Source organism: Callithrix jacchus, chromosome 1 (assembly GCF_049354715.1).
Source record: "Callithrix jacchus isolate 240 chromosome 1, calJac240_pri, whole genome shotgun sequence".
Taxonomy (NCBI): Eukaryota; Metazoa; Chordata; class Mammalia; order Primates; family Cebidae; genus Callithrix; species Callithrix jacchus.
Genome location: NC_133502.1, coordinates 1,040,429 through 1,066,578, shown reverse-complemented (window position 1 = coordinate 1,066,578; position 26,150 = coordinate 1,040,429). Strand labels below are relative to the sequence as shown.

The 26,150-nt window shown below is 36.9% G+C and overlaps 1 pseudogene across 1 annotated transcript in view; it reads left to right on the top strand.

Annotated features, from left to right (window-relative positions):
• Positions 1-20,016, top strand: part of LOC118152095 (glucose-6-phosphate 1-dehydrogenase pseudogene) — a 152,599-nt pseudogene extending 132,583 nt beyond the window's left edge. The window contains exons 4-5 of the transcript XR_013525455.1: positions 13,495-13,649; positions 15,366-20,016. The product of XR_013525455.1 is annotated as a glucose-6-phosphate 1-dehydrogenase pseudogene (transcript). The remainder of the gene's footprint in view (positions 1-13,494; positions 13,650-15,365) is intronic.
• The last annotated feature ends 6,134 nt before the right edge of the window (positions 20,017-26,150 follow it).

Sequence of the window (26,150 nt, the reverse complement as noted above, 5' to 3'; positions counted from 1 at the left end):
AACGAGTCTAAAGTAACACTCTAATAAAACATTAATATTTCAGCAAGAAAATGTAAAGATATTCACACCAAGTACGATAAAGACTGTAAGTGACTTTGCATTAATTCAGATCAAGTTTGAAAGCTTTTTTTTTCCTTTTTAGATCTCAGGTTTTCTGATTTGGAAGTTGAGGAAGACTTGTTATATTTCTACAGTAAAAGACCTATTTGTGCTGATTAATAGGAGCCAGAATAGAAAAGGGACTGATGATGCAGAAGACAGGTAGAGATCTAATAAAGTGAAATTTCTTACAGTGGTAAAAAGATGGGTTTCACTATGTTTCTGTACATTAGGGAACTCATGTTCCTCTGGGTAGTTAAAAGATTGCCACGAAGAATTACAGCATCGACAGGTTTTCCATTGAAAGGAATCAATTTCCAGCAACTCAATTTTCATATGAACTTTTCTAAAACTATGTCTCTGAAAAATTTATCTATTCTCAGGATATATTTTTTGTTCCCCAAATAATGGTATCACTCAAAATCCTAATATAGTATATTATCCTGTAATGGATTACTTCTGGAGTACCAAATAGTAAGGCTATCTAATGAGAATTCAATATTTCAGTCTAGAGTTTCTCACTTTTCATGTTCGGTCTACGTTTCACCTATCTATCTGTGTATCTATCTATCTGTGTATCTATCTATCCATCCATCCATTGGTCTATCTATCTATCTATCTATGAATCTATCTGTCTGTCTGTCTAATATATCTCTAGTAATGTGAAGCCTGATATTAGAAAAGTGGCATATTCATCCATGTTGAGATGTTGTGAGTTAAGATATATGTAGGTATAAAGTGCAGAATACTTTCCTTAAATGAATTTTATATTCTCGAACTGATTCCTTTACAACGATTTCAGAAAAATGTCAGATACTGTGATAGGAATCATGTTGGAGAGTTCGAGTAGTGCAAAATGTATCGGTAAGGGATAATGAATGTTAAAAGTGGTTTGATCCCTGTACTTGAGCAAAACCTATTTTTTTTAATGTATTCTCAATTCACAGCCCTAGAATGTGTTATTAACTTGAAAGAAAAACTACCCCAAATATCTAAAAGTGATGCTGGTTTTTTGGAAATAACTAAAGGTTTTCAAGACTAACAAAATTTCAAGCTACATACATTGGGACAATTACCAATGTATGGTGTGTGAGGGAGGACTGTAAAAAGTTTAGACGTCACTGAATGTTTTTCACTAAGGGGTTTAAAGCATTTTATAGCATACAAATCAATAAAATGTCTTTTATTTTCAGTGAATTTTTTCTTAGAAAAATGTTTATTAAATTCTACCTCCTTAATAAGCAAATGTCAAAAGCGTTTATAGATTAGCAGTAGACTGATATGTAACTAAATATGTCTTTCTCATTATGATACATCTATAGGAAAAGTTTATTATAAGTCTAATTTTATCTATAGAAAAATATGCTTTTTTGCCTACTATGTAATTACTTTCAAAATTAGAAACAAATTAAATATATGCTCATGTACTGATGTGTACACAAATATACACATCTAGAAAAAAATCAGTGACTTTAATCCTATCCCTTCTCATTTTAGGCACATATCATGCAGAATTATTTGTTTTAATAATGACAAATGTAAAATATTTCTCAGGTTTATGTAAAACATTACTAGAATGATTTATTAATATGATATCTAAGTAGTTTTAATCTTGCTAGATTATAATTATTCATCATATAGTTATTTTTCTAGAATTTATTTCTTGTTATTAATAAGCTCCTTTTAAAATGTGCCTTAATATATTAAAATTAAAAATAAATTTAATTGGGCTGGGCATGATGGCTAATACCTGTAATCCCAGCACTTTGGGAGGCCATGGCAGGTGGATAATTTGAGCCCAGGAATTCGATACCAACCTAAGAAACATGGTAAAACTCCATCTCTTCAAAAGAAAAAATATATATATCTGAGCATGGTGGTGCGTGTGTGCCTGTATTCAGACCTAATCAAGACACTGAGGTGGTGTATCACTTGAGACCAGGAGGTCAAGGCTGCAGTAAGCTGTGATTGTACCACTGCACTATTGCCTGGGCAAAACAGAAAGACCATATAATTAAATTAATTAATTGATTAATTAAGTCATTTTGTGTGTGTGTGTGTGTGTGTGTGTATATATATATGCAAATACATTTTGTCTATAGTGGGGGACTGGTCTTAGAACTGACAGCAGCAGGAGGCAGGCAAACCCTAGGCAGATAGGGGTGGACCCCGTGTGAAACCCCATCTTCAAACCAAAGACAGTTTAAAGCCTGAAAGCCGAGCTACAAGTCTCAGATAAATCCACAAACCAGATTGAGAACCTCTCTTCCCATTTGGTGCATTTTCCTGATTGATCCCCACTTTTCACCCATTTTACATATACGTACCCTTCCTTAATTGTTTTTGTACACTGTCATGCCCACCTTTGAGTGGTGCCTTTGTTTTAGCCTTTTTTTGCTTACTCACAGACCAGTAAATCAGCATCCATTCCTCCATTCTGAGCCTATAAAAGCCCTGGACTCATCCATACTTAGGGAATGCCTGCCTTCGGGCAATGGGGGCAGCTACCCAACTTAAGGTAGAGTAGGGGGATGCCCTCTCCATGTCTCCTCTCCACTGAGAGTTGTTGCTAATAAAACTTTGCACCCTGCTCACCCTTCAGCTATCAGCATAACCTCATTCTTCTTGGACTAGGGACAAGAACTCACAACCCATTTAATGCAGGTATGAAAAAGGCAGTAACACTGTAGCCCGTGGCCCTCCATTGATGCTGGGCAGCCACTCCATGCAATGGGAAGGTCTATTGGAACTAGGCTGGCCCCAGACCTGCTGGCCAGATTGGGGGCCACAGGACTGGAAGAGTTATTAACAAACCCCAGTTGGCTAGGTTGCAAATGGTGGGCTGAAAGGGCTGTTAACATGCTGTAACACCTCCCTTGGGGCTTTGGACTGTTGGCATCCCTGTTCAGCCACCATATGATCCCCTCATCCAGATGCTGGGACACAGGGCAAAGGCAGGTTGGGTCATGCCTGGCCCAGCTGCTGGCTGAGTACAGATTCTGTGGTAAGCATGGGATCTGGGCCAGAGTGCATGCTGTTGGCCAAGTGGGCGAGGTGCCTCCTGTGGTGAGCCCAGGGCTGAGTGAGGCCCAGGCAGGGACATTGCCAGCCACTGATGTCTCAGGCTGGCGAAGGGGCACCAAAAAAGTCCTGTGTCAGAAATAAAAGATCATGCTTCCTCTGTATCTGTGGAGAGAAAGTATAGATGTAATTTCAGGTAAGACTGATGATTTAATTTGGATAAAATGAGAGGATTCCTCTTCTGATGGCATTATTTTCTCAAGTATTATATATCATATGCAAATTCACTCCAGATGCCCTGTGAACATTTTATTTAAAGCAGGGAAAAAGTATAGAATAGCTTTTAAATTCATAGAGGAATATTATTGTCTGGACATATTTGTCTCTGTGTCTTATCTTCCCAAATTCTAATCTCATTGTAGAAAGAATAGTAAATAAAAGCTGATGGTAATACAGAAGTGATGATAGTCATAAAGTGACCTGAATTAATGTATCCAAAATATGAAGACTCAGTATCTGCATCATTTTTACAAACCATTTATTACAATTCTACCTCAGTGTTCTCACTTGTCACACAAAAGTATGTTCTGAAAAACTGTTTTTCCAAATATGTGTTTATAGTAGTAATAATTGGTTTAATACTAGAGATTTTGAAATATGTATAGGCTAGAAAATAGGAAGGCTATTCATAACTGAGAAGGAAATGTACCATAAGATTAAGATCTGAAAAAGGAATAGACACACAAATGCATACAACACATATACACCTGTATATAACAACATGTGAGACTGTTTTTCTGAGGAATTGTTAGGCAACAGGATAGAGAAAATGGGAATCATCAGAAAACAAATATATGATATTTGTGGCAAACTGAAAAGTAACATTGCATTGTTTAGGGATAAATGCATTTATAACAAGCCTACAAATATACCAAAGTTAAACAAGAACACCAAATTGAGAATAATAGTTACTTCTTAAAGGGAAAGGAAAATGAGATACAGATGAGTAACTCAGGAGCAGCTTGAGTGATAAGGGAATGTATTATATTTTAAGGTAGATACTGGGAAAATAAATAGATGTTTTATTATTAAATATACATTAATGTACTATCTGTATTAATATGTCTATGTCATGTATTTCATTTTTTTAAAAACTGAAAACAGAAATTAAGCTTTGGATGTTATCTGCAACTTTTTAAGGAGTTGAGCCTGAACTAGACAATTACTAAATGTGACATTTTGATAAAGGCTTTTATCCAATGATAACCAAGGTCTTCAAATTGCTAAGAGGTCAAGGGATCTCTTCAGTCTTGGGGCATTCTCTTCTTTCTTGGTATTTTAGCTGTTTCATCATTGTCTCATTTTTTATTAGGCAGCTTTGTAATCACAATACATTTTTAATAAATATTTTATTTGTATTCTTTTCATTGGAGTGAATAGCATCTTCTGATAATTTTAAATATATTTCTAGAGACTAGTGACAGAAAAAAAATTGATACTGTACTGCTTATTCCAGTTACCACCAATTGAACATTTACTCTAAGATTTGTTTGTTAATATTGCTGATTTTCTCAAGATGAATTCATTTTGACTTTTAGTGACCATATTTGGAAGAGTTTAGACATTTAACATTGCTAGTAAATTTAGTTATAAATTGAAAACAATAAGTAATTTCTCTAGTCCACACAATAATGAAGATTTATTTTAATCTTCCCATATATTACTATAAGTTCATAGTCCGTCCTTTGTGCTTCACTAAAACTTTGCAGTTTATGAACTCTCATGCAGATTGAGCTGAAATTTCTCCAACGGCACAGTTTACACTATGTATTCTAAACAAATCTACTGATAAAAAGCAATGACTTACTTAACTGTCCAAAGCCAGGCAACTGGTTTGAGCAGATTGGGTGTTGTGGTCCTCTACACACATGGTCTGTTTACTGAGTGTCAGGAATGAGATGCACATGTGTAAAGATTTAGTTATATGGGTAAAATTCTGGTTAGTGACCCAAGAGAATTAATGCACCTTTTCCCCATTAAATAATTACAAGAAAATTAGATAGGCATTATAGAGAATACAGGCTATGATACAATGTTTTGTTTTCATGAAAATAATAAGCCTAGTTTTCGTATTATAGGCACGGCTGTATTTTGGAATGAAAAGAGCTTATTTATTAAAAGTGAAGAGTATATGCTCTCAGCTGTTTTTCCAGATTCACTTTCTTTTTCTTCTCTTTTTGTCTTTATTTTTTTGTGCTTTATTTCCTAAATGTAAATATCATAAGGGGTTCTGCTGTATATGTTTAAATAACAAAGAAAATTATTTTCCATCTAAATGAAGCAGGCTCTTTGGGACTCTTAATTCTTCCCATGTTCCTCTTTGTACATTAAGTTGACTCTTCAAGTAAAATATACCACATGCACCAAAGCTCTGATGTCTACTGCTACATGTGTTTCTTCAAAGGCAGCACCTCACATGTTGATCTCTTTGTCATTCTGATGCTGTCCCAGGATCCTCTCTATTGGTCTTTTTGAATATCCTTTGAAGTGCCACATGTAACTGAAGCAAGTCCTGGCATGCATCAGCACATTACGAATTCCAGCTGCAAGCAAGCTTCCTACTGGAGCTTAGGAATTGGAAAGAGCTCACAATATGCCCTCTGTCTTGTTAAAATAAGGGCAAAAAGAAAGTTGTTAAAAGAAAAAAATGTAAGGGAGATGACTCTCGAAATAGCCTGTATGCAACTAATCCATGGGATCTGTTACAAGCAGTTGAATTTAGTATTAGCTACTTTTCTTACAGCAAATATGAAACAAAATAATGACTCTAAATCACTGTTTTTTTAAATTCTCATCAAGTTGTTTGCTCTTTTTCTTCTTTACAAAACTCACCATCACCTTTATTCCACTTTGGGGTATAGGATAAATATATATTTTTAGAAAACATGCTTGAAAATAACAAAAAACAGCAAAACTCTGTAGGTTGCATATTAAAAAAGAAAATAGCCAAACATTAGCACCTTAGTACCTGCTGATGTTTGTAAAGTCAGTATACAGACTGGTCTTGAGTATGATAAAAGAAATCATTTTCAAAATCAAGCCCACAAAATGATCAACATACTGTTTTCTTGTTCTATTTGGCCAAAGCCCAGATAATTCTGTTTTATTATATAGTGTTTGAATTGGAGTGTCTGCTTCTCTTCTTACTGTTTTTATTCTAGTCATACAAAAGTGCTACCACAAAGTTTGTTTTCTTTTAATACAGTAAGTATGTAAATTGATCATGTGAATTCATGTTCAGTTCCTCCTACCACTCTTAAAAGCATTTTATTTTGGGGAAGGTGAATGCAGATTTATTGTCTTCTCTGTGAAGTCAGTGTTTTTTCAGTATCTAACCCTATTTTACCTTACTCTTCTACCTTGTCAAGCTCATTTTCCTTCAACATAAATTTGCTCACTTTTTCTTTATTAGTTTTTCTTTGTCATTCTAAATGTTCAAAGAAATCTGGACCACTTCAAATCTCCATCTTAGAATGGTTCATCATAGCCCATTGTTGCAGGAACTAGAAACATATTGTGAGTCATGCTCGGGTTTTGATTACAAAGTTTTGGACCTCTTTAATCTTAGTACATAGCTATCATAATGACATATACCTTCTTTATCAGCCTGAGGATTTTTGTTTTTTAACTGCTGTATTAGAGGTTCCATTTGAGGGTCTTCTGTACTCTGTTTCATGCCTGTCTTGGAAAATAAATGTTCCAGGAGCTTGTTCTGAAAGGATCTGTTTGACTTAATCTGTGTGTGATCATGTATAACAAGTCTTTATTCTATACTGTCAGCTGATTGATTGATAGTAAAGATGAGTTTAAAATCATAAATTGTAAATAATTTCACTTCAGAAATTTTTATTTGGTTAAATGATACATAATATAAAAGTTATCATTTTGACTTTTTGAAGTCCACAGTTCAGTAGTGTTAAGTATATGCAAATTATTGTGAAATCGATGTCTGCTAACCTGACACTTTATACCCATTAAGAATAAACAACACACCCTTCCCCTCTTCCCCCAGTCACTGGTAACCACCATTCTTCTTTCTGTCTCTGTATATTTGACTACTTTAGATATCTCATATATGTGGAATGACACAGTATTTGTCTTTTTGCGATTGATATAATTCACTTAGCATAACATTTTTAATGTCCATCCATGTTATAGCATGTGACAAGATTTCCTTTCTTTTTAAGGCTTGATAATATTCTATTATATGCATATACCACATTTTGTTTATCCAACCATCTGTTAATCAACATTTGAGTTGCTTCTATCACTTGGCTGTTGTTATAAGTGTTATCTTTAATATGGGTGTACAAATATACTTTGAGACTATGCGTTCAAAAAAATTTTTGGATATGGACCCAGAAGTAAGATTGCTATTTCATATAGTAGTTCTATTTTAAATATTTTGAGAAAACTCCATGTTATTTGTCATAGCAGTTGCACCATTGGGCAATCCCACCAAGAGTACATGAGTGTACTAATTTCTCCACATTCTGGCCAAAGTTTTCTGGATTTTTTTGTTTGTTTGTTTGTTTGTTTGGTTTGGTTTTTGTTTTTCATTTTGATAGTAGCCATCCTAATGCATATGAGGTGCTATCTCATTGTGATTTTGGTTTGCATTTCTCTGATGATTAATGATGTTGAACATTTTCTTATATACTTGGTCATTTGCATATATGCATATGTTTGCATGTATGCATTTTCTCATATACTTGGTCATTTGCAAATATGCAAATGACCAAGTATATGAAAAAATGTTCAACATCATTAATGCCTATTCAAGTTTTTGAACCACGATTTTTAATTGGGTTATTTGACTCTTTTATTGTTGAGATGTTGTTTCTATCAAATTCTGAATATTAGTTCCTGAGCAGATGTATGATTCATAAATATTTTCTCTCATTCTAGATATTATCTTTCATTCTGTTAATGCTGCATTTTGATACACAAAAGTCTTCAAGTTTAATGGAGGTCCATTTGTCTATTTTTGTTTTTATTGCCAGAGCTTTTGGTGTTATATCTGAGAAATCACTGCCAAGTCTAGTGTTATGAAGCATTTCCCCTAGAAGTTTTATAGTTTTATTTTGGATATTTAGGGCTTTAATTTATTTTGAATTAAATTTTGTATATCATGTGAGGGAAGAGTCAAAATTCATTCTTTTACATGTAGCATACAGTTTTTCCAACACTAATTCTTCAAGAGATTTTTCTTTCCCTATTGTATAGTCTTGGTATCTTTGTCAAATCATTTTACCACATACAAGTGGCTTTATTTCTGGGCTATTTTATTCTATTGGTCTATTTATCTTTATGCCAGTACAATACCTTTTTGATGACTGCAGATTTGTAATGTTTTGAAATCAGGAAATATGAGTATTCCAGCTTAGTTATTCTTTTTATTGTTTTAGCTAATTTGTGTCCCATAAAATTCCAAATAAATTTTTTGGTTAACTTTTCCATTTTTGCAAAAAAAATGTTGTTGAGAAATTGATAGAAATTGTATTGATTCTGTAGATTGTTTTGGATACTAAGGACATCTTAACTACATTAAGCCTTCTAAGCCATGAGCCTGGTATATCTCTTTATATATTTGGTTTTCTGTAATTTCTTTTAATAATATTTTGTAGATTTCATTACTCAAGTCTTTTACCTTCTTGGTTAGGTTTACAAATGAAATAGTTTTTTAATTTCCTTTACTGATTGATGACTATTCATGTACTGAAATGCAACTGATTTCTTCATGTTGATTTTGCACCTGGCAATGTTGCTAAATTTGTTTATTAGTTCTAACAGGTTTTGTTGTTGTTGCTGTTGTTATTCTTGGGGAGGAGTGAGTATTTCTAATTTTCTACTTGTAAGATTGTGCTATCTATGAACAAAAATAATTTTACTTCTTCCTTTCTAGTTTAGATGTGTTTTATTTCTTTGTCTTGTCTAATTTTATGGCTAGAATTTCTCATAGTATGTTGAATAAAAATGGCAGAGTGGGAATTCTTGCCTTGTGCTTAATCTTAGAGGAAAATCCTTCAGTCTTTCCCATTGAGTATGACAGTTGTGGGCTTTTCATAAATGGCCTTCATTTTGTTGAAATAGTTTCCATCTATTCCTAGTTGGTTTTTATAATGAAAAGGTGCTAAATTTTGTCAAATGCTTTTTCTGCATTAATTGAGATTATGGTATGGATTCTTTTTCTTCCTTATGTTTATGTGTATTACAGTGATTGATTTTTGCATCTTGAAACATCTATGCATTCCAGGAATAAATCCCACTTGGTCATGGTGTATAATCCATGTGATATGCTACTAAATTTGGCTTGCTAAAATTTTATTGAGGATTTTTCATCCATATTTCTAAGGGATATTGGTCTCTAGGTTTCTTTGCTTGTAGAGTCTTGGGCTTTGGTATCAAGATAATTCTGACCTTACATAATGAACTTGATAGTGTTTCTATTTAAACTATTTTGAAGAGTTTGAAGAGAATTGGTGTTAATTCTTCCTTAAATATTTGAGAAAATTTGGTCACTGATTTAATCTCCTTACACATTATTGGTCTGTCCAGATTTTTTATTTCTTCTTAATTCAGTCATGGTAGGTTGACTTTCTAGGAATATACTCATTTCTTTTAGGCTCTTCAATTTATTGGCATACAATTGTTTGTAACATTCTCCAATTATCCTTTATATTTTGGTGGCATCTGCCCTATTGTCTCCTCTTTCATTTCTGAGTTTCTTTTATTTGATAAACTTAGCTTCACAGAATTTTGGTTTTTCTTCTCTCAATTTTGTCAGTCTCTTATCTTTATTGTTCCCTTTCTTCTGCTTTTTGAAGTTTTGGGTTTAGTTTATTCCTCTTTTTCTAGTTTCTTAAGAAATAAATTTAGGTTATTGATATTAGCTCTTTCCCTTTCTGTATATATTTACAATCATAAACTTTCTTCTTAGTACTGTTTTTACTTCATTCTATAATTTGGTATGTTGCATTTTCATTCTCATTTGGCTAATTCATAAAGAAGAAATAACAACTGAAATATTTTACAGCTTTCCTTGTGTCTTTTTTTTTGACTTTTTGGTCATTGATGAGTATGTTGTTTAATTTCTACATATTTGTGTATTTTTCAATTTTATTTATGATAATGATTTTTAGTTTTATTTTATAATTATTTTCAAAGGCATTTTATATGATTTCAGTTTCTTTTGAATTTGTGAAGGGCTTGCGTTGTGGCCTAACATGTGATCTCTCCTAAAGGTTGTTCTACAGTAACTTGAGAAGAATATCTGTTTTGGTGGTGTTTGCAGGAGTGTTTTATGTATCTGTGTTATGTCCAATTTGACTGTAGTATTGTTCAATTCCCCTATTTTTTCAATATCTTCTGTCTGTTGTATTTATCTGCTATGAAATTGTGATATTAAAATCTCCTACTATTAGTATGTTGCTGTTGCTCTCCAACTTCAGTTTTGTCAAAATAGTTTGATATATTTAGGTTTAGTATATAAATATTCATAATTGTTACATCTTACTGGCGAATTGACCCTTTTATCATTATATATCATTTTGTCTGTTATAAAAATGTTTAAGTGTATTTTTGTCTGATATAGCTGTTCCTGGTATTTTTTGGTTATCATATAAATAGATTGATTTTTCCCATCTTTTTGCTTGCAACCTATGTGTGTCCTTAGGTCTAAAATGAGTCTGTTGTAGACAACTTACATTTGAATACGTTTTTTGTTTTCATTTTATAAAATCCATTCAGACGATCCACAATTTTTGTTTGGGGAGTCTAATCCAATTAAATTTAAATTAATTACTGTTAAAGAAAGACTTACTCTTGCCACTTTGCTAATTGTTTTCTGTAGATCTTATAAGCTTTTGTACCTCCTTTTCTCTCATACTGGCATCTTTTACGATTTCACTGATTTAATTGTAGTGCTGTACTTTGATATCATTTTCATGTCATCTTATGAATAGTCAAAGATATTGTCTTTGTGGTTACAATAGCAATTACATACAGTATCTTAAAGTTATACCAATGTATTTTAAACTGAGAACAAATTAACTTCAATCACATATGAAAACTCTTCTTTCTTATAGCTGGACACCCACATGCTATGTTATTCATGTCAAAATTACATCTTTATATATTATATACCCATTTTCATAAATTTCTCATTTTAAATGCTTTGCTATTTATATTATATAAACCAAAATTATTATAGTACAGATGAATGTATTTCTTCATTTGTTTACTTTTCCCAGAGAATCTTATATTTCATATGACTTTGTTTCACTGTCCACTGGACTGGACTTTCATTGCAACTTGAAAGACTCTCTTTAACATTTCTTCTAGAAAAGGTAACATGGTAACAAACACTTTTGGCTTGATTATGTAGAAAAGTCTAATTTTTTATTTCTTTTTTTTTATAGGAGAGTTTTGTCAGGTACAATACTCTGTTTTGACAGGTTTATATTTTTTCTAACAGCTTTTTGAATATTCCACTCCCTTCTGGCCTATAATGCTTTTTTGCTGATAGGTTTCTGATAATCTCATGGAAGTTCCCTTTTATTTGATGAATCATAACTTAGAAAGTAACTTTCCAAAATGCTGTAGTGGGATATAATCATCCAGTATCATAAACTGAAAAGGGAACACATGAATCTAAGTGCTTTTTAATAAAAAATCACTGAAGTCTCCTTACTTAACACAGTTCCCTCAGACCAGTGGCAGACATAACTGTCTGTGTTGTTTCTGGAGTCTTCTGGGGATTCTTCATTGTAAATTGGGCTTGCAGCTTTATCCACTACTATTATAATACTCTCTTAATTATCTACTAACCAGCTTTCAAATTGTGTTGCTATTATCATATCTCTTGTTCTTTATTTTTCTTCCAGGCTATTATTTTTAATGTATTTTTCATTATTTTATTTTGGGTTTACAAAGAAGATATTATAAGCATCTATAGAATTAATTATCTTAAGTGTTAATATTTCCCTGTAGATTCAAGCGAGGACTTTTTTATACCACTTTATGTTATTTTCTATGGTGCCAATAAAACATACTGTATATTTCATTTCCAGGGTCTCTATTATTAGTTTGTTACCAAAGAGAAGCCATCTAATTAAAAGATTATGATTACCACTCTAGTTCTTCTTTCTGTTAAGTGGTCCAGGACCACTGTTTTAGTTTATTTATTTATTTATTTTTTTTGTTTGTTTGTTTTTTCTGCTATAAGAAACTACATGAGACTGGATAATTTAAAAGGAAAGAGGTTTTGGCTCCTTGTTACTTACGCAAATATCTGTAACCTCCTTGAATTTCTCCTCAGAAAATGGGTTTTTCTTTTCTATTTCATTGCAGACTGAAAATTTTCCAAACGTTTATGCTCTGCTTCCTTTTTGAGCATAAGTTCCAATTCCAAACCATCTCTTTGTGAATGCATAAAACTGAATGCTTTTAAGAGCCCCCAAGTTACATCTTGGATGCTTTACTACTTCGAAATTTCTTCCACCAGACACCCTAAATTATCTCTCTCAAGTTCAAAATTTCACATATCTCCAGGGCAGGGGTAAAATGCCACAGTCTGTTTGCTAAAGTGTAGCAAGAGTAACCTTTGCTCAAGTTCCCAACAAGTTCATCATCTTCATTTGAGACCACCTCAGTCTGGATTCATTGTCCATTTCACTATTAGCATTTTGGTCAAAGCCATTAAACAGGTCTCCAGGAAGTTCCAAACTTTTTCACTGTCTTCTTCTAAGCCTCCAGACTGTTCCCACCCTCTGCCTGTTCCAGTTCCAAAGTCATTTTGACCTTTCTAGGTATCTTTATGAAAGAATCTTACTCTTTGTACCAATTTACTGTATTATTTTGTTTTCATACTGCTATAAAAAACTGCCTGAGACTGGGTAATATATAAGGGAAAGAAGTTTAATTGACTCACAGTTCAGCATTGCTGAGGAGGCCTCAGGAAACTGACAATCATGGCAGAAGATGAAGGGGAAACAAGGTGCCTTCTTCACAAGGTGGCAGGAAGAAGTGCCAGATGAAAAAGGAAGAGCCCCTTATAAGACCATCAGATCTCTTGAGAACTCACTCAGTATTATGAAAACAACATGGGGGAAACTGCTGCCATGATTCAATTACCTCCACCTTGTTTCTCCCTTAACAAATGGGGATTATGGGGATTATGGCATTATAATTCAGGCTGAGATTTGTGTGGGGAAACAAAGTCTAACCGTATAGGCTACTTTGCCACTCATAATTAAGTGTTGTCATTTGGCCTCTGTCACAATGTGTTTCCATTATTCTTTCTGACATTTTTAGAACTATTTTAATGGCGTAATTCTCCACTTTCATCTGTGACTTAAAGAAGAAATTGCTAGACAACTCTTCATAGACACTACTTTTCTTCACAACAATGCATTTGTCATTACATAGTGCAAGGGGATGTCATCTGACACCCTCACAGATATTTTGAGGTAAGTTGTTGATTTGAGGTAAGTTGTTGAAGTAGTGAATGTAAAAGTCCTTCACCACTTCTATCTTCTTAAGTCTTAGATTCCTCCTAATTTTCAACAAATAATATCTGACATCTCAACTTCATTTAGCATAGGTATGAAATACACACTCTAATTATTCACTTTAGCAAACAATTTGAAACATTCCCACTCTTGAATCCACATGTTTAAAGATTAATTTTAAGTACTTCCATATAAAAATAGTTTTATCTAAGTTTGACTTATTTCCCCCTTAGCCTGAGCCTCTGTCTTCTACTTTGGTGCCGACCTTGTTCTGTTCCCCTGGGACATACTCTTATCTAACTCTCATCGTAGTTCAGGACATTTGTCTCAATGTAACCATGGCAGAGAGTGTAGAATTCCTACAGTAAGGATTTAGATAAAAATATGTGTTGTTTAAAATAAAATGATAACACGTATATTAGAAAAAGGAAACAGATCAGTTTCTGTTGTCAACAAAAGGTTTAGAAGGATTTTTTAATTTGCTTTATTCATAGTGTTCCCAATTTTCACTGAAAACCCTATTCCAATTTTCCATGTTCAGTCTTGTTCCAATTAATACCTTGATGGTCACTCAGCATTTATTGTGAAGCTGCAAAATTAATTTAGGCTTTAAACAGCGAATTGAAAAGGCAGATTCTGTATCTGATATTTTTGCAGCATGAGACTTATGGATGATTAAATGATTGAAATAAATTACAGAAACTTCCTGAACAAGTGAAAATTTTTAACCTGAAAATTTAAATGATTAGTTTGTGATTTTCTTCCCTTAAATGGAGTGTGTTACAAATCACCAATTCACTCCACAGAACCCCATATTTTTTATTTTATTAAAGAAATAGCTTATTGCAGAGACCGCACACTTTGCTAAATATTGCCTTTTTTATACTCTTTATTTAAGGTAACCACAGTGATAATGTAAGTACCTATGTGCCTAACACATCAATACATGGTAATGACTACCAGTAGCCATATACCAGTGTTAACAAAATTCTTTCTGTTTTCAAAATCATTCATCTCTGAAACAAAATCCCAGGTTTTCATTTTTTATGTATCTGTAGCTTGCAACAGCACTGTACAATTACTCTGACAGACAGATCTATCACTACTGAAAAGACAATTCACTTTAGCTAATTTTAAGGAGAGATAATTGTTACTATAAAATAAGTTATTAATCTAATATTAGGAGATCTGGGGGGGCAATGATACATACTAAATTAAATATTCAGGAAATTCTTCCATTGCCCCATTGCCACACTACAGAATGAAGCTATCAAACAGAAGAGCCTACTTTGTGTAAAAAGTTGTAGTATATAAAAGCTACCTATTGAGATAAGAAGATGTCATCACTGCTTCTGGTCCCAGAGTCACATCCACCGTGACCTGATTCATATCAGCAAACTTGATGCATTTTGCCTTCCTCACTGTCTCCATGACCCAATTACAAATTCAAGTCATGTCCCAGTGAAACTGCTTAGCAGAATATATATCATGGCCAGAATCCTGCATACTGGAAGAGAGTTAGAAGGAATCTTGAGCAAACCAATCTAAATTTTTTGCTTCACCTGATCATTTCAGAAAAAAAGAAAGAAAGAAAAAAGCATATTGAGTCAGTTTATAGGTAATTCAGCTGGATATGTCAGCACTGTGGCAAAGTGAGCTTCTCTGTTATTACAGCTTTATTTAGCACGGGCACTAAAGAATGTGAGAGCAGGGACATTCTCACAGTAAGTAAAACCAGAAATTCTCTACATTATTTGCTTTATGGCTAAAAGAATAATTGCTCTGAGGTCAATAGCTGTTCCATTTCCTATAATATATCGGATGGTCAGGACTTATGTCAGAAATTTGGAATGGCAAAGCTGGAAAACTGGAATTAGTCGGCTAAGCTGTACATAATGGGCCACAAAGCTGCATATGTACATAATTTACATTAATGCTTTTCAAGTGGGGTTAGGATACTATGTGAAAGATACGTGACTGTTTTATTACTGCTACTGTAGTTTCAATCATATATCTTACTATTCTCCCAAGAGTGATTGACTGCTTCCAAAGTTAAGAAATCATTTTGTAACTGCTTATGCTTCTTGCCGGAAACCACATTTACCTTAATATAGTGTTTAAGATGTCAAAACACTGGGAGGGAGAGGAGTGTTGCATGGCATTTACTAATAAAATAACTTACATGGTAGGGTGAACGTTGGCTATAGGCCAGACATTGTCCTAAGTGCTTCACATATTTTAACTTATCTAATATACATAGCATTCTGTTAATACTCTGTTCTGCCCTGCGGGAAAGGCAGGATGGATACTCCTACATCAAAAATTCAGTTCAGATGTTGAGACTGATGTTGCTACATGCTCACACCAGGAGGATAGGAAAAGGTTTTCTGTATATATAACTGATGTCTAAAGGAACAGGAAGGTATCTCAAAATGTCTAAAGAAAGAAGAATGGCTTAAGATTTTTGTTATGAAGAGGGGTATGACTCAGAGTAAGAGGTCCTCTGCATGGGCAGGGGCTAAGATGATGTGATTCTTTCATCAGCAGCAAAGGACAGAGAAGCTAGGCTTTCTCATCAGCTTGTACATGTGTGGGGAACAAGGGAAAGAAGGAATTACAAAATCAAAAACTGATAAAGTCAACTATGAAAACATGGTTACAGATTCTTTATTATGATTCAACCTTGCTTTTTGACTGCTGACTGTAACATGCCATATTGCAGTTAGTTGAATTTGGATATGCTTAAATCAGCCATTATGATGCTCTATGATGCCTTCATCCTGAGGTGGATAAAGAATATGAAAGTTCCCATTGAATGCCTTATTAAGATGTCGGCATTGTGTATTTTGATAAGTGAAGTGCTCTACAATGCCTGCATCCTGAGGCAGGTAAGGAAGGTGAAAGTTCCCAATGAATGTCTTATTAAGATCTCTGCATTATGTATTTTGATAAGTGAAATGAGTGCCTTGGTCACATGAATAATATTTAGAATTCTGAAATAGATAAACGTGTTTGGGTAAGATCTTATATCTTGGCTTTAGTATATTTAGCCTATGTTGTGTTGTTTGTTAAATTGATTTATATTTTGGATTTCTATAAGGCAGAAGATTTCCAGAATTCATCACCTTAATGGAGGTAACTTTCATGCAGTGGCCCAAGAATCTGTAAAAGTGTTCAGGTGGGCCTGATTAGCCAGGCCATCTAGCACTGATAGCTGCCTAAGGTTTGGCCAGTTGTGTCATTTGGGTCTGGTCTTCTGTCAGAAAAGTCTCATTTAAGGGATGAAAGCAGAAGGGATGAAAAGCAGCAACTCTTCACTGAGTTTTGTCACATTCCTGGGTTCAATACTGTCCACAAAACATAAGAACTCCTTCAAGTAATCTCAAGAGACTCCCCAGGTAGCCATGAGGTAGGGTAAAAACTTACCCTTTCAACACCATGGAATCTGATAAAATACTAAACTGAGCGGAGGCCAACCACTTTCCCATCAAAGGTATATACTGGTTGGGTGCAGTGGCTTATGCCTTAATCCCAGCACTTTGGGAGGCAGAGGTGGGTGTATCACCTGAGGTCAGGAGTTTGAGACCAGTCTGGCCAACATGGAGAAACCCCATGTCTACTAAAAGTACAAAAATTAGCCTGGCATGGTGGTCAGCCCCTGTAATCCCAGCTACTCAGAAGGCTGAGGCAGGAGAATAGCATGAACCTAGGAGGTGGAGGTTGCAGTGAACCGAGATTGCACCACTGCACTCGAGCCTGGGCCATAAGAGCGAGACTCTGGACTCCATCTCAAAAAGGAAAAAAAAAAAAAAAAAAAAAGATTATCAGTTTGAATATTTTAAAGGAGAATTTCCAGAGGCACTCAGAATTGAACAGACTTGAAAAAAAAGTGGGGGGATATACTAGAAGGTACAGGTTTGTTCCATCTGGTATCAAGGAGGCCTTGGTAGCCATACAGAATTTGTGAGTCATTGCTTCCATGACCCGAGGCATACAGAATAGCAGGGTAAGGAGACTCACAAGTTCAGGGACTGTGAGCCCTTCTTTTTCCAGGAAAGCATAGTGTGCAACCAGCAACGGCCTCTCTGAGAGCATATATTGTGGGAAAAGGAAGATAGTGTTGGGTGTGGCAGGGGAGGATTCCTACACATGGGAGGGTTAACGGAGACAACTGGATGATATTTTTAAAAAGCAAAGGGAAGGGAAAAGGATTACAGCAAAACAAACAATAGTGTATAGAAGGAACAATGGTATAAGAAGGATAGAATGATGTACCAAAAATTTTTTTGAAAGAGGGTCATTTAGTACAGGGATATTCTGAAAGACAATGTTCAACATGAGTAGAAATAATTTGATTAGAAGTGGTAGATGTGGAAATCGATTTTTATTTGAGTTATAAATGTTGAATAAGCAATTTAAGAATAAAAAGATAATCACGTTATATTTCAGAAGGACATGGGTTTGAATAAAGATTCCTTCTATTTTTCTTTTGAAAGGTATATCTATTTTAAAGTAAATTTTATGGCATATATTCCATGTATACAACTTGATGTCATAAGATACTCACATTTTTTTAAACGGCCGTGCACTTCCAGGCTGCCAGCATGGAGGGCAGCAGCAACGAAGTGCAGACAGCATCATGGCCGAGCAGGTGGCCCTGAGCCGGACCCAGGTGTGAGGGATCCTCTGGGAAGAGCTGCTCTGGGGACAATGCCTTCCATCAGTCGGATACACACATAGTCATCATGATGGGTGCATCAGGTGAGCTGGCCAGGAGGAAGATCTACCCCTCCATCTGGTGGCTGTTCCGGGATGGCCTTCTGCCGGAAAATACCTTCCTCTTGGGCTACGCCTGCTCCCGCCTCATGGTGGCTGACATCTGCAAGCAAAGTGAGCCCTTCTTCAAGGCCAATGCAGAGGAGGAGCTCAAGCCGGAGGACTTCTTTACCCGCAACTCCTATGTGGCCGGCCAGTAAAATGATGCAGCCTCTGACTAGCACCTCAACAGCCACATGAACGCCTTCCACCGGGGATCACAGGCCAACCAGCTCTTCTACCTGGCCTTGCCTTCCACGGTCTGTGAGGCCGTCACCAAGAACATCCACAAGTCCTGCATGAGCCAGACAGGCTGGAACCGTATCATCGTGGAGAAGCCCTTCGGGAGGGAGCTGCGGAGCTCCGAGCGGCTGTCCAACCATATCTCCTCCCTGTTCCGTGAGGACCAGATCTAGCGCATCGACCACTACCTGGGCAAGGAGATGGTGCAAAGCCTCATGGTGCTGAGATTTGCCAACAGGATCTTCAACTCCATCTGGAACCGGGACCACATCACCTGCGTGATCCTCACCTTCAAGGAGCCCTATGGCACTGAGGGTCACGGAGGCTATTTCGATGAATTTGGGATCACCTGGGACATGATGCAGAGCCACCTCCTGCAGATGCTGTGTCTGGTGGCCATGGAGAAGCCCACCTCCACCAACTCGGATGATGTCCGTGATGAGCAGGTCAAGGTGTTGAAATGCATCTCAGGGGTACAGGCAAACAACGTAGTCCTGGGCCAGTACGTGAGGAACCCCGAGGGAGAGGGCAAGGCCACCAAAGGATACCAGATGCCCCCCTGGTGCCTCACGGGTCCACCACCGCCACCTTTGCCGTCGTCCTCTACGTGGAGAACTAGAGGTGGGATGGGGTGCCGTTCATCCTGCGCTGCCGCAAGGCCATTAACGAGCGCAAGGCCGAGGTGAGGCTGCAGTTCCGCAAGGTGGCTGGTGACATCTTCCACCAGCAGTGCAGGCGCAATGAGCTGGTGATCCACATGCAGCCCCACGAGGCCATATACATCAAGATGATGACCAAGAAGCCGAGCATGTTCTTCATCCCTGAGGAGTAGGAGCTGGACCTGACCTACCGCAACAGATAGAAGAACTGGAAGCTCCCTGGCACCTAGGAGCGCCTCCTCCTGGACATCTTCTGCAGGAGCCAGATGTACTTCCTGCCCAGCGACGAGCTCCAGGAGGCCTGGCAGATCTTTACCCCGTTGCTGCACCAGATGGAGCAGCAGAAGCCCCAGCCCATCCCCTACGTCTATGGCAGCCGAGTTCCACAGAGACAGACGAGCTGATGAAGAGAGTGGGTTTCAAGCATGAGGGTACCTTCAAGTGGGTGAACCCCCACAAGCTCTGAGCCCTGGGCGCCCCCCTCCACCCCCGCCATAAGCCATCCTCCTTCCTGACTACCCAACCCCCACTGGAGTCGGGAGGGAGGACTCTGGGACCATTGGCCTCAGCGGCATTCAATCCTGGCCTTTGGCTCGGGTCACCCTGGCCCGCCCCCTCATTGCTGCTACTACCCGACACCCCTACATTCCTCAGCTGCCAAGCACTCAAGACTCATGCTGTCACCATCCTGGGCCCCATAAACCCTGCCTGAGCCAGCCTCCTCCCTCACTCCAGCCCCATAGAAGGAAGAAGGAGGGAGCCCATTCCTCTGTCCAGTAATGGGTGCCCTCCCCCTCATCCCTCAGGAGAGTGGGGCCTGGGCAGGAGGGAGGGATGCGGGGAGGAAAGGGGTGAGCGCCCACGTGAGAGACCCTGCCTGTGGCCTTGCCAGCCAGCTTCAGTGCCACTTGACATTCCTCGTCATCAGCAACATCTCGAGCCCCCTGGATGTCCCCTGTCCCACCAACTCTGCACTCCAAGTCCACCCCATACTACTCATAGGTGGCCTCCCTATTACAAGAAAAGCAGAAGCAGCAGCTGGGACCCCTCCAGACCTCAATCCCCTGCCATTAAATCTGCAAACAGCCAAGTAATAATAATAATAAATAAGCTCACATTTTTTATTACTTACAAAAATCTTTTAAAAATAGTATTTGTCTTAGATATATATAAAATACAAATTAGAAATTATGAATTCTATTCTCAGACTTAAATACTGCTAACAGTTTGTATTATATCTTTCCTGAAATACATTCTCATTCATGAAATCCTGTTACATATACTCCTCTGAAAAGAAATACTTCTGACAAGGTATCAGGGCCAAGAGATACTAATACATTATGATTTAACAGGAGCCATAATGTAGAAATAAATTAATTAACATTTATTTAATTACTTTTATTGTCTTTTATTTACAAAATATAGTTTTTACTTGTTATATTTACAAAATATATTTCTTCTTCTTGTTTTTGTGATATTAATTATTTATAGATCAAACATATAGCTTACTTTCCCCATTATTCGCTTAGAAAAAAAAATTAAAGAGTACCTATACACACACATATGTGAGGTCACTATAAGGAGTTTGTGAATGCTTATAAACTGAAAATAAAGATCCAGAAATGAAAATTGCTCTTGGTGGAAGCAATAAAATAGATGTAGGTAGGTCTCTGAGGGAGAAGGCGAAATTTTGATCCATGAAATAAAGGAAAAGAGTAGTCTTAGATAGAAACAGGATATTATTTTACTGAAAGGTGAGAAACAAGAAGAATGTAAGTGGTTACATGTGCATACAATAACTTGAGAGTATATTTGAAAGCAGTGTTCTCTGGAAATAGCAGGTACAGAGGTAGGATAGACATCTGAGGAAAACTGAAATTTTATCATTGGTAGACAGAAAAAAAGGTACGAAGAAACGAGAACTGGCAATTAAAATGAAATGAAAAGCAATGGGATAATGCACTCGAAGCCTCACAAACCCACATAATAAAATGTTGCTTTTGATTTTCCAAAGTGTTTTGAGGACCTAGATTTAGGAACATTAATCCAATTTAAAGGTGACAGAGTACAACGTAATTTTTCTCTTTAGAGTATAGTCTGGAGAGCAGTTGATGTGATATAGATGTAGTAAAGACCAGAAAAAGGAGAAAATGAAAAAAAGATTATAGGATTGGGAGAATGAAGGAAGGACAGAATTTAAAAATGGGATGCTTTCATCCATAAATAGAGAAAAATACGTATGCAGAAGAAAGGAATTTTATGGCCTTCCAGATGTTGGGTAATTAATATATCATGGAGCTTATGAGAAAATAGAGAAAATAATCACAGATCAAAATATTTCCTTTCAATGTTGAGCAACACTCTGGTTCAGCAACCTTAAAAACTATAAAACTATAAATTTTTAAAAATCAGATGTGTAAAGACATGTAAGAGTCCATGAAACAACAGAGATGAGACGAACAAGAATTCCAGAGAAGGAAGAGTTCTTTGTAGGTGAGCTGGCAAGCACCAGGCATTTTGTCCTAGGAGTACTGCAGAATCTGGGTGTGAAGGGATCTGGTGCATCCAGGCAAACAGACTCCTCTTGAAAGGAAGAGAAACCAGCAGAGCTTGTGCTAATCACTCAGAGCTGTCGTTTGAAAATGGAAACTATGAGTCCAAACTCATAATCGTATTTTCCTTGGCCTAAAGCACAGGCCTTATTTTAGGCTGCGGGTGAAGAGTTTGGTTGGAAGCTAAAAAATAGTGAAGTTTTCTGCAGTCTCATAGTGCTTGGCAAGTAAAGGCCCCATGGAGGGAGAGATTCTGCCACAAGCACATGGCCAGTTCCTGTCCAGGCATTTGCCAGAGTTTCAAGCTGCTTGAAACAGGCAATTAAGAGCTGAACTCAAAACTTCCAAAGAAAACAACTAAATCTCTTTCATTCTTCCATGGATGAGGAGCCACAGCACTACTCACTGCTGAATCCAATGTCCAGGACACCTTCACTTCAGGGACAGAAGTGAATCCCCCTCTGACCAAGGTTAGTGTTAAAGTAATCAGCAAAACAAATGATGTTTAGTACAATTACTCTTACTGTAAAATGCAAGTAATAAAACCAACCTCACTAACTTTTGTAAAAATGAAAAGAGAAAAATATTGTGTGTGTCTATATATATATGTATACATATACATGTATCTGTAAGAATATCTATGTTTAAATAGATTGATAGTTCTTATCATGAGAGCTCTGCCCTCCTAACCTAGATACCTTTAAAGGCCCAAACTCTTAACACCATCATATTGGGAATTAGGTTTCAACATACAAATCAGGGGTAAGCACAAACATTCAGATGATGACACAGACTGACCTAACACAAACACAGCAAACACAGCAAGTTTTCCAAAGATGAGAATTGAAGAACCTGTGCAATGTATGATTCACATTTCATTCTAAAGAAAGACTCTTTCAATGAATTATATCCAAAAAAATATCTTCAAATTCCTTAGAAATTAATAAGACTGGGTGCAGTGGCTCACGTCTGTAATTCCAGCAATTTGGGAGGCCAAGGCAGGTGGATCCCTTGCAATCAGGAGTTCCAGACCAGCCTGTCCAACATGGTGAAGCCTCATCTCTACTAAAAGTACAAAATTAGCTGGGTGGGGCTGGAGTGTGCCGGTAATCCCAGCTACTCAGGAGGCAGAAGCAGGAGAATCATGTGAACCCGGCAGGCAGAGGTTGCAGTGAGCCAAGACCACGCCGCTGTACTCCTGTTGGGGCAACAGAGCAAGACTGTCTCAAAATAAAAAGTGATAGGAGAGGCAACAATATTGATAGTTTGTTTTAAATGTACATAGCAATATGTATAGGAATCCCTCCCTTCATTTCACTTCGCTTTATTGCACTTCACATACTTTTTATTCTTTACAAATTGAAGGTTTGTGGCAACCCTGCTTCCAGGAAGTCTCTCAGTACCATGTTTCTCACAACATGTGTTTACTTTGTGTTGCTGTTACACATTTTGGTAATCAGCAATATTTACAACTTTTTCATTATTATTATATCTGCTATGGCGATTTGTAATTAGTGCTCTTTGACATTACTATTGCAATATTTCTGGGGTGCCACATCCATGCCCATAGAGAACGCCAAGCTTAGCTGATAACTATTTTACCTGTACTGACTGCTTCATGGAATGACCATTTCCCCACCTCTCTACTTCCCTCTCTGCTTCTTCACTGGCCACCCAATCCTATTCCTAGAGACACAGCAATATGGAAATGAGGACAATCAATAACCCTGCAATGGCCTCTACATGTTCAAGGGGCAGAAGGAGTTGCATGTCCCTACCTCTAAATAGAAAATTAGAAATAATTAAGATTAGTCAGAAAGGCATGTTGAAAGCCAAGATAGATCTAAAGCTCGACCTGTGTGACAAACGCAAGCCAAGTGTTCAATGCAAAGGAAAAGTTCTTGAAGGAAATTAAAGTGCTACTCCAGTGAACACAAGAGTGATAACTTGAAACAGCCTTATTGCTGATATAGAGAAAGTTTTAGTGGTCTGGCTAGATTAAATCAGCCCAAGCTAAAGACAGAAAATTACCCTAACTCTCTTCAATTCTCTGAAGGCTGAGAAAGGTGAGGAAGCTGCAGAAGAAAATGTAAAGCTGGTGGAAGCTGGTTCATGAAGCTTTAGGGGGAAAAACAAAAAGCTATCTCTGCTAACGTAAGAGTACAAGGTTAAGCAGCAAGTGCTAATGTAGAAACTACAGCAAGTTATCCAGAAGACCTAGCTAAGATAATTGATTAAGGCAGATTCACTAAACAGCAGATTTTTAATATAGATGAAGCAGCTTTATACTGGAAGAAGATGCAATATAAGATTTACATAGCAAAAGAGAAGTTAATGTCTGGCTTCATAGTCTTAAAGGACAGGTTAACTCTTGGGGTACTTCAGCTGGTAACTTTAAAGCCAGTGCTCATTTACCATGCTGAAAATCTAAGAACCTTTAAAAATCCTGCAAAATTCACTCCACCTGTGCTCTAAAATATAACAATGAAAATCCACATGACAGCATATTTGTTTACAGCTTGATTTACTGAATCTTTTAAGCCCACTAGTGAGACCTACTACTCAGGGGAAAAAATAAAAAGACTGCTTTCAAAATATTACTGCCAACTGACAATGTATCTAGTCACCTAAGACTTCTGATGGAGATGGTCAAAGAGATTAATGTTGTTTCTATCCCACAAACACAACATTCATTTTGCAGCCTATGGATCAAGAAGTAATTTTACTTTCAAGTCTTATTACCTAAGAAATAAATATTCTACGGCTATAGCTGCTGTAGATCATGACGGATTTGATGGATCTGGGCAAAGTAAATTGAAAACCTTCTGAAGAAGATTCACCATTCTGGATGCCATTAAGAATATTCATGATTTGTGAGAAGAGGTCAAAAGATGAACATTAACAGGAGATTGGAAGAAGCTGATTCTAACCTTCATGGTTGACTTTGAGAGAGGTTCAAGATTGTTGTGGAGGAAGTAACTGCAGATTTGGTAAACATGGTAAAACAAATAGAATTAGAAGTGGAACCTGAAGATATTACTGAATTTCATAATCAAATTTTAATGGGTTACAAGCTGCTTCTCATGAATGATCTAAAAAAGTGGTTTCTTGAGATGGAAGCTACTCCTGGTGAAGATGCTGAGAACGTTGTTGAAACGTCAATAAAAATTTTTGATTAGTACATAAACTTCATTGATGAAACTGCCCTGAGGTTTGAGGGAATTTTCTCCAATTATGAAAGAAGTTCTACTGTAGTTAAAATGCTGTCAATTAGCATCACATGCTACAGAGAAATCTTTCATGAAGAGTCCATTAATGTGGCAAACATCATTATTGTCTTATTTTGGAAATTACCACAGCCACTCTAACCTTTAGCCACCACCACCCTGATCAGTCAGCAGCCAATAGCAGCAAGTTGAAATCATCCACCAAAAAAAAGATTACTACAGGCCAGGCGTGGTGGCTCATGCCTATAATCCCAGCACTTTGGGAGGCTGAGGCAAGTGGATCACGAGGTCAGAAGATCAAGACCATCCTAGCCAACGTGGTGAAACCCTGTCTCTACTAAAAATACAAAAATTAGCTGGGCATGGTGGTATATGCCTGTAGTCCCAGCTACTCTAGAGGCTGAAGCAGGAGAATCGCTTGAACCCAAGAGGCGGAGGTTGCAGTGAGCTGAGATCAAGGCACTGGATTCCAGCCTAAGCACCAAAGCAAGACTCCATCTCAAAAAAAAAAAAGATTACTTGCTGAATATTCACATGATTGTCAGCATTTTTTACAATAAAATATTTTAAAGTTTAGATATGAATATTGTTTGCAAGACATAGCATACTTAATGTACCTCTGTATAGGATAAATATCATTTTTATATGCACTCAGAAACCAAAATTATTTGTGACTTTTTTTTTTTTTTTTTTTTTGAGATGGAGTTTCGCTCTTGCTACCCGGGCTGGAGTGCAATGGCCCGATCTCGGCTCACCGCAACCTCCGCCTCCTGGGTTCAGGCAATTCTCCTGCCTCAGCCTCCTGAGTAGCTGGGATTACAGGCATGCGCCACCATGCCCAGCTCATTTTTTGTATTTTTAGTAGAGACGGGGTTTCACCATGTTGACCAGGATGGTCTCCATCTGTTGACCTCGTGATCCACCCGCCTCGGCCTCCCAAAGTGCTGGGATTACAGGCTTGAG